Here is a 10,563-nt window from a genome sequence, read left to right as displayed (position 1 = left end):
ACGAGCGCGCGTTGGCTTCGACGCTAAACGGTTCTCAAGGCTGCGGCGAGCCCTTTCCGCGAGCGCTGCTGATAGAACAGCTGAGCTTAGATGATGCTTTGCCGATTGGCTTTGCAACTGTCCGCTCCATGCGGACCGATAACCGACACGAAGCTGGTAAGGTTCATCTCACCTCCGCCTCCGTCTCTCATCTTCGGCTTCGAGTTCGCGAGACAGAGAAAACTTATTGGGGTAAGATTGAAGCCCCTGCCTCATGCTACGCTGAAGGTCAAACTTTCTGTACCTACCGGAAGATTTGAGATGATGATGAATACTTCCGCAGTCTGGGCACGTGTAGCCTGGATCTCAGAGGCCGAATTCGCAAAGATTTTCATTCGGAAGTGCGGTCGCCTTTGGTAATATTGCGTCCAGCATTATGATTGACGGGGTATGTTGTTTTTTTTTAGGGGGGGGGGGCAATTCTAAAGTAAGAGTTTTTTTTTTTCGAATATGGGCTCAGATTTCCAGCCTGTCTAGGATGTGCGATCGCTATAGTGTTGCAAAATGTGAAATTCGGCGAGTTAATTAATATGCTTCTTTTTAAACAAGAAACATCGGTAAAGATACAGTAAACAGTGGTAAGAAGCAACAACGGGAGAGGGGGGGGGACGCACCCGTACTGTGTGCTACTTCCTATGTGCACTGTATTTTGTCCCTTTGCTGGTTTTACTGGTTAACCTCACTAAGTGCTCGGCAATGAAACGTTTTCTCAGAGCTGGGGATAAGTAAGCTTTTGATGCCGACTGTGCAAGGAAGCTTGCAACCGTGACAATCGTCTGATGACCGATGCATTCAAAACAGGGTGTTGTAAAGCAAGTAGGCACGTTATGTGTGTCAGTGTACGTCGACGCGGCGTGTTTTGAAGTGAAATCATCGGTCCAGATCCATGACGTCGAGTCTGTGATAACCCTGTCTTTTTCTGTTATCTAGAAAGCGTTGGGAACACTTATGGTTGTGTTTGTATGGTTGTGTCTATAAAGGTGTGCTGGCCAATTTGGAATGGCTGGGGCTTGAACTGAGGAGGAACTGAGGAGAACTGAACGGTTGGGGCTGTATCTACTGATTAGGAGTGTCAAGAAGGTGTCATGTGCGAAGGGGGCCTAAATAACCTTTCCGAACGACGTTCCAATAGATTCCTGTCTTTCTTTAACCCCTCAGCGTTTCAAACGCCGCTTCAGTTGCATCGTTGTATTTGCAAGCTGCCCGAGTACGTAACTCGAACTGAGTTTTGTGTCACCTAGTCCTGGCGATGCTGCAGCAAAGTGAGTTTTTTCTAAACTTCCACTCGCCTAGTTGGCGCCGTGTAATAAAACAAGTAGGCTTCGTAAACATGTGGCTTGAGAATAAGTATCGAAGCTCAAGAACACGAGTTGGTGCATAAAACAAGGGCTTTCGAAACGTTTTTCGCAAGTTAGTTTCTATCCAACTTCCAGGCAGTGTCTGTCAGTGCCTTGGCAGCGAAGAAATTTATTTTGCTTTCATTAGGTTTATAAGAGAGTAAGATGTAATCGATTTACACGAACACGTTGGCCCACTTCGTAACGCTTTGCGGAAGCCGAACAATGCTGAATAGCCAGCTACTTGCAGAATGCATCGAATAACATCCTTTCCAGCAGTGTGTGGAATATGTATAATTTTTTTTTATTACAGGCATTGACATTTGTAACTCCCGAGCACACATGAACTAACTTGATTAAGTGGCGAACAGCAACAGGTTGTTATATTATTTTAACTGCAATACTTGGCTCCACCTGTCTAGCGCTAAGTTATTGTAAGCGCGCTCTAGCCCAAAATCCCATTGCAAAACGCCAGTGAACCGTTCGAAAGCAGACTTTCTTTTCGATGTCATCTCCACGTGTCTAAACAAACGTTTTCTATTGAGATGAATCCCCGAAGCGACCTGTGACGCTCGTTACCAAGTGTATCGGGACAACCGCCACTTGTGGATGCATGTATTCTCATGAACAATGGCGGGATTGTGCGCTTCATAAATACCCGCATACTGTCCGCTGCTCGAAAGAAAAAAGCAGCCACTCGAGCGCTATTTATCGTTGAAAGCATGACAGCGAGACATGGCTGATCATGGGAGCAGTTTCTACATTTGGCACACTATTTTTCTGTAGAGAGCACCCAATGTTGGGCGCGACGGTGCAAAAGGGACAGCATGAAAAATCCTATTCGCCGTTTAACTTCGACACAAGTTCAAAAGCTCGCAGCTGAGATTGCTTTGCCCGTACCTTCAGTTACGTATAGTCCGGCCACCTTATCATCCTCACCCTCACCATATACGGCTAAGGAAAGCATGGCTGTAGCCGTGGTGCCTACCGCCGCAGCTTGAACTCCTGCACTTGCGACAAGATGCTGTTGGGAACCGGACGCGTGAGCCTCTGAGCTGTCACGCAACACCGTGCCTGGCAATTTCTGAGCGATGTTGCACAGCTATCAACACCCTTCATTCATTCTACAATTTACCGTTTTAAGAGGCGGCGACGCACTCTACGTGTTGTCTATATTTCCAAATTACAATAAATCAGTATATGGATCAATCAGTGAAGTAATCAATCGACCAATCGATCGAACGATAAAGCAATCGAACCACCCGAAGTCTGAAAGGTATGGCATCTGTCTGCGTACTTCAGAGGGCCCAGCGGGCATTATTATAGCGGGTGAAGACGACATTGTGCGCATCACAAAGAAGAAGCTGTTATTGAGAATATCGACAGTGCGAGGTATCGATTACATTTTTATTGTGTCGAGTTCCACAATTAAACCTTTACAGGAGTAGACGGATGCACGCGATCGAAACTCTGTGCTTCACAAGGGGATGTAGAATCACGGCACAATTTTATCCTCTATTGCCGAAAGTATGCTTCCAAAAGAATGATACACGCAGAGCTAGCGCTCTCGCGTGTTGGCTGTCTACTCTTATTTGATACTTTGGTGTGATCAGCCAGTGACAAGCAGGAGAGGAGGACTGTTTGTGCACGACTACATCGTCGCTGCAGTGAGACTGGTGTGCTAAACATTCTGCTTCTAGAGTTGTAAACACGCATTTTATTTGTTGGCTTTTCTCATGTGGCTTCATCAAAAATCGGCCTGTCCGACGTTTCTTTATTTATGTTGCGTTTCTTTAAATTGGTATTATTTACCATCAAATTAGCACAAAGATAGAGTCAACCATAGTGCAGTTTCCATGGGAACCCGCGGTCATTCTGCCTATGTGAATACGAGCCATAGCTAAAGAGACAACAACTGTGTAGAGAGATGTTATTTGAGAAGCAAGCAGGCAAGCAAACAACCAAGACGACGATGTATGCTGGGTCAGCCTGCTGCTGTCGCGGTAAAGGAGTTCAGGGACGGAAGAATTATTATTATTATTTTCTTTAAGCGGCGGAGCTATTTCGCGAAACACCGATCTGGTACTTACGCTGGCTGATGGTTTCGGCTTGCAAGCGCCCGTCTTCTACATTCTGACGGGAATTCCCTGGCGATTACGATACTCCCTAATGCGAAATTTGAGCGCAGCGGTACACCTGTTTTTATTTCGCCACGCACACGCACACGCACGCACGCACCCACACACACACACAAACACACACACACACACACACACACACACACACACACACACACACACACACACACACACACACACACACACACACACACACACACACACACACACACACACACACACACACACACACACACACACACGCACGCACGCACGCACGCACGCACGCACGCACGCACACACGCACGCACGCACGCACACACACACACGCGCACACACACGCGCACGCACACACACACACACACACACACACACACACACACACACACACACACACACAGCCGTACATACAAAGGCTATATGTGCCCCGAAGTGGCAGCGAACGGCTAATAGAACTCTTGCATTCTGACCAAATATGCGTACCTTGGTTCTGCCTAACAAAAAGATAACTTCCTACATATAATGTGAACAAATATTGTCGGCTCACAGGCATCGCTAAAGCACACGGATCTGTTAATAAATGGTGAGCTATGTTTAACGGATTCTTTGAGTTACTTTATTTTGTTTGATTTAGCCATTCGGTATGTGTCACTGGGGTGTGCCTGTTCTTGGTCAACCATCTAAAATGGGTCTGTCCCACTGTGGCGCAAAAGGTACAGAATCCCCTAAATGTTGCTTGATACGTGTCGTACTTTACTTTGCATATATCGTCATCATCATGATTTTTATTTTCGCCACTGGATACAATGTGAAAAGGGAGAGCCGGAAAAATAAAGCCGTAACTTCTTCGGCTTGACAACTCCGGTCTCACAGACAGGCATGGTGGCGTCTGGTGTATCAATACAATCACGCATAAAGTGTGGATATAAGAGTATTTTAAACACAAGTACATGTAGATACTTTCATGTTATTACATAGAAACTAGTTATAATACATGATTTGTGATGATTGCGATGACGCCTGTCATCACAATCATTTCCTCGACGAGCATCACGCATCGCCTTCGTCCTTGTGACATCGTTTTGTGTACGTCTCACAGTGTGTATCTTGGAGTGTGAATGTCGGCACAGCCTTTGAGCGATGTAGTGCATAAACGTAAAAAAATTGCATCATATTACAAGTTGTATAGCACGAAAGCAAATAAAAAATAAAATTCAAGCATCGTCATTAGTTGTAAATCATTTAATTAGGTACTTGACTAAAGCTTCTCTTCACATAGAGTCCAGCGTGTGCGTTTGACATGCAATTTCTTTTTGTATGTCTCTCCTAAGAGACGACAAGACTGCTTTATACGCATCCAGCAAATTTAATTCTTGATGCCTTCTTTCTCAAGTTTCCTTGTCTGTTGTTGCCAAAAATTCGTGGTCAGTGCTGTCTAGTGGATAGCGCCATCTTTATTTGCAACACCGAAGATGTTCCACTTTGAAACGACGCTTCGAAAATCACCAATTCCATTCGGTTTTCAGGCTCAGAGAGAAAGTAGTGTAATTGAATGAAAATGTAGCAAGGTACTCTTTATTTCATGCTTATCGCATATGCCCCCTTGAAACGCGTCCGTCTGTCAAGCGCCCTCTTCAGGGGCACGCAAGTCCACCATGTAGGCGAGTGTCCTGCGGCCTAACCAGCTGTGGGTGTTGTCGAACTCGAGCACGTCTGCAGCAAACGCACAAGAACGCGTTTCAGAAGGACACTGTTAACATCAGGGATCGTCGCTGCAATATCACCGTACGCGTAGCAGTCAACCGCAAACAGAATAGTGGTGCCTATATAAGGGCACGTTCGCCGAGCACAGCATGCAAGTTTCCCATAGCAAAATGTTCGACTGCGTTTCACTGATGTACCTGTTCAATGTAATAAGTTCGTCTGGAATATGCACGGTGGAGGTGGATTCGCGAAAGGTAGAGTTGGCAGGTATTGGAGTGTAGGCCAACTTTCACTATCAGATGCCACGCGGCTAGCCTTCTGGTTTACTTATTTCGTAGAGCGTGTGTAGATTGCATAACGCGCTCACAGTTCAAGGTACACGAGCGGGCACGTCCATCCTCCATCCTCCCTCCTCCCTCCGCATCGTAATGCAGCATTCGTGGCTATAGGGATTAAGCCCTTGATTTCATAGTCACCATGCATGGTCAGTCATCTGTGATTCCAAGGCAGCCCTACAGAGTGTACTCTCACCACTGCGCCATGGATCACATGAACAGCTCGTCGCAGAGATCAGAGAAATACACCATCGCATAGTTGACGAAGGACACGATATCATATAACAGTGATCCCTGTGGCATACATGGAAATGATCGAGCAGGTGCAGCTGCCCGATCTGCCCATGACGGCGTAACTGCGTTGCCATTCGTCTTTCGAGAGCCGACGCAGCGAAAAAAATTGCCGTACTTGCACATGACCTGACATTACCTCAGTGGAATTCATCCGATTTGACAAGTGCACGCTTTCATACCCTGGACCCTAATTTACAACTCCCTATTCAGCCCGAGCTTCCACGACGCGACTGCACCCTTTTAGTTCGTCTATGGCTTGGAGTAGCCTTTTCAAATGCGTACTCCTTTCTTATCGGAATGACCAACAGCCCACTTTGTGACTTCTGGTGGTGCAATGAAACAATCGCGCACCTTCTTTGTCAGTGCTCTCGTTTCAACCCGCAAATAGCAGTCCTTTCAGCCACCCTAGACAAACTGGACAAGCGCCCAATGACAGAAAACAAGATCCTTGGAAACAGGCCTATGCGAAAATCAGCGTGATCGGCTATGAAGGCGCTGCTGCGGTATTTAAAAGACACTGGACTTTCTGACAGATTGTTACTTCACTGTGTGATGCAGGATTGTACTGTGACACTGTATAGCACTAGGAACGCCTTTGCGGGCTGCGTGACAGTGCCCACAGAAACAGTTTGTGTGTACGTGCATGTGTGTTTAGTTTCTTATTTCGTTTTTTCTTACTTTTTAAATCCTTCTATCTCTCACCTATCGCATCCCCTTGCCGCTCCCGCAGTACAGGGTAGTCAACCAGAGATAATCTCTGGTTAACCTCCCTGTCTTTCCCTTGCCTTTCTCTCTCTCTCTTCATGGTCACCTTTAACACAAAACTTGGGCGAAATTTAGTTTGGTCAAGTAACCTAATACACACGTTAGGGCCATTGACCAAATCAAATAGTTATAAACGGTTGTTTCCAATTTCTTGAGTATTCCTGTCATTACCTACTGACACGAACGCAATCAAGGACTGTATGAGAGAGCTGGTACGTACATGTTCCAGGCGTGTCGCACTGCCAGCTTCCTCCTTGAGGGACATAGCTGCACGTTTCCATACGTTCCAGGGGAACTAGAGACGTTCTGCTGCTCGTGCGGAGTCCGACGGCCAGGTCTCCAGAGGCCGTCTGGAAGCGCCAAGTGAGCCGGCCGCCCATCTTGGACACGCTGATCGGCAACTCCCACCTGTCGCGGCGTCCGATGATCAGCTGCTGGACGCCGCTCTCGGCGAAAAGAATTCGCCTGGCGGTCGAGGCCTTCTTCGAACCGTCCTCCGTAGTTAGCCTAAACGAAAACGAAAGCAAGGCAAGGTGTTCCCGCGACTCGCGCTGGTCTCGAGGTGAATCATTCAGTTGCTCGCCAAAAGTGTGCCAGGTATATCTCTTTGAAGCGAAACAGGGCACTTAATATTGTAGCAGTCAGTTTATGCGATAAATTTCGGCAGTCTGTACACAGCCTTAAGACGTAGGTTGACCTCAAGTTCCAGTTTCGTGCAACCATCGGGTTGATTTGCACTGTCACATTTGGGGCCCTGTCGCATTAACGTCACGTTGACTATTGGGAACGTTTTGCCACCTTGAAGCACGCCTATCCGCCAGCCTCTCCTGTCGGCTTTTCGGCTTGCGACGGAGCCAGAATACACGAAGCTTGTCCTTGATTTTTCCTTCTTGAGGCTTCACCTCCTTGTCCCTTTCTGCCGGACTAACCGCGACCTGCAGAGTTCTATTTGGCCCGGGACCAGCACTCCGAAGCTCGATGTCCTGCTTTATCACGAAGGAAACACCGATTAGTTGCGCGCGGCATTGCCGTTGGAGGTTCAATCTTGCAAGCAGAGTCTAACACGACCTCCTTGGCGATCTTTTCTCTACCTAGATTGGTCAGGTTTTGTGCCTATATAAAACAATCTGCATTCTTTGACAACATGGCGAGTGTCTTACAATTAATTTCTTTCAGGAACATGCGCAGCGACGCAGAACATCTTCTCAAAAACTGTTTAGCAATCATGGTGTCCCTGAGGGAGTCGAAGGTCCTCTCAAATGCGACATTTCAAGCCAGTGGTCAAAGTAGCCCGATATTCTACCTGCATATTGCAAGCCAGTCTCATTGTCTTCGGGCCTTGCGTTTCGAAACTTCTTGGTATCCCTCAGCGGTGCACCGCTGAAGGAGAGTAGCCTTCATTTGGTCGCAGTCTAGGGCTGCATTCGAATCAAGTCGTCCTATGACCATCAACGCTTCTCCTGTCAGACAGAGGCTGAGGGAGAGACCCCATTTTGCGCGGGGCAATTCCTGACTTGTTGCCACTCGCTCAAAACGTTGCAAGTAGGCGTGTAAATCATCCCAGGCTTCGTTAAACGGGGAGATCAACTTATGGGGACTCAATAGCTCAGGAGCCGCACTGGTAACCGACCGTTCCTTAGTTCTGTCACTCTGGGCGCTTTGTGCGCCAGCAGTCTTTTCTTGGAGCTCGATCTTTAGCTTTAGCACTAGTTCGTCCACGTCTAATCGTAGGCGCTCTTGTTCTGCCTGCGCTTTCGTGTCTTCCCAGTGTTGGGCGCGCAGGTCGCGTCCCCGCACGATGTCTGTATCAACCCAACGCTTCACCTCCGCTCCTGTCATTCCTAGCTCTTTCCCTATGACGTACAACCTCTCAATCTCCATCGTCCCTCCTGTGCGTTTGGAAATCCTGGCAGGCTCGCCAAAATTGTGATAGGAAGATGTGGGCCCAGGCCTCGAACACACATGGATGGCACAATGAACACAGAGAGGCTTTATTGACACGGGGTCGGGACTCGGGTAACCTACACGATAACACATACGGTTCCCTTCATGAGTGTCTGTCGCTTAGGTATAGTCAAGCACAGCGTCTATGTATGAAGGCGTCCGATAGCGCGTCGGTATGACAAGCTCACGGCACGAAGAGGTGCAAAGGTGAATCTGGAGCAGCGGGTGGCGCAGGGGCTGGAGGCCGGGCGGATGCCCGGCACACGACGAGCCACAAGCGTGACAGCTGGTTCGGAGTGTCTGCCTGCCACAGGGTAGACCGTTCGGAAGGCTTAACTGCACCGGAACATGTCGGCGTCGGATGCTCGCCCAGCAGTGGAGCAGGCCGGTTGAAGCCCAAGGACAGCCCGGCCTGTTCTGCCAGCACACCCAGGAACACCGGCCTTGAGCAGAGGAACTGCTCGGCTCGTTCGGAAGGCCAGCCCAGACAGCTCAGGCAGTTCGCATGGCTGCCGCCCCAGCCCAGATGGTTATGTACGGTATTCTTTATGCGATGGCGCACACCCACTATAGGGGATTGGCCAAGGTTTGGATGAAATTAGGCAAGTTTTATGAAATACTAAAATTGGTAAAGCTAACTGGAGGAAATTAACAAAAATAAAATGTTTAAGAATTCAAGAGAATCTCTTTGTAGCAATTATAAATTCCTCCACGGTTGAGCAAATATCCCTGTGGCACTTTACAAGAGATGAGCCTCCTAGAGAAAGGATATTTATAATTGAAAAGCTTCAACCAAGCTGTGTAAATCTTGATTCTAGAATATTTTCTTTTAAAGAAGTAGAACGGCGGCAGAATATGAGAAAAATGATCTATTGTTTAATCTTCTCCACAGACTGGGCTCAGAGGGGAGGGCACCATACCAGCCCTGTGACGATAGAAGTTTAATTTTGGTATTCGAAAACGTAATCGGGTAGAGATGACTTCAGTTCTTCTGGTGTGAAAGGAATTTTTGGGCCAAGGGAATAGGAGGTGTCGATATTCTGAAAAATTACCTACAGCTGGGTTCAAAAAGTCTTGAATAATCATATGTCTCCTGAAGGTAAGCTATTGGAGGAAGTAATGGTATACAGGACCACTGAGGGCCGCTCTCGCGAGACTGTCAGCCATTTCGTTCATGACTAATCCTTTATGTCCAGACACCCAAAGCAATCTAATTAAATTTATGTGGACAGGCACTAGAGAATGAAATGTATGTAAAAAGTTAGTGGCACCATTTGCTGTGAGCGAGGAACATAAGGATAAAGAATCTGTTATTATTACTACCGCCGATATTGACGAATTTAGTTTGCGTAAGGCTAGAACTACAGCTAGGAATTAAGTCAAAAATACGGAAAAGAAGTCCGGAATCCTGATTGCAAATGACCACTCTAGAGCGGGAGAGAAACTGCCAATTCCAGATTTTTCTTCACACTGTGAGGCGTCTGTCACTATGACCGTACTTATAGATAAACTATATAAATGGTCCTGTAATAAGCCGTTTAATACATTAAGATAGAAGTTTCGCATTATTTGGGTAGATGACATCATAGGTAATTTGTAGGTTCTCTCGCACATAACAAATAGTCGGTACGTCCCAGAGACGTACATTTAAGGGATTGATCCATGTTTGTACGAAGACCACCTGTGGTGTATGAAAACGATGCCAGTGTACTCCGAAAAATAGCGCAGGCTGGGAAATGAATATGTATTGCAATCTTGTAATAGGGGATTCATACAAATTTAAGGCTGTTTACACCATCAGTAAATGAAATCTACACAATATTGAGGGCAATCTGACTTCTTGGTGTAGTATGTTATTGGCAACACATTTCGGAAATCCGCAACACAGTCGTAGAGCTTGCCGCTCAAGTAGAACAAGGGGACGTAATTTATAAGCTGGAGCACCAGAAAACAAAACACATTCCAATTCTCGAATGGGCCACACCGGCCCTCTTCTTCCTCTTCGTCCGTCGCCGTCCCACAGCAGTC

Source organism: Dermacentor variabilis, chromosome 6 (genome assembly GCF_050947875.1).
Source record: "Dermacentor variabilis isolate Ectoservices chromosome 6, ASM5094787v1, whole genome shotgun sequence".
Taxonomy (NCBI): Eukaryota; Metazoa; Arthropoda; class Arachnida; order Ixodida; family Ixodidae; genus Dermacentor; species Dermacentor variabilis.
This window is presented reverse-complemented; position numbering follows the sequence as displayed.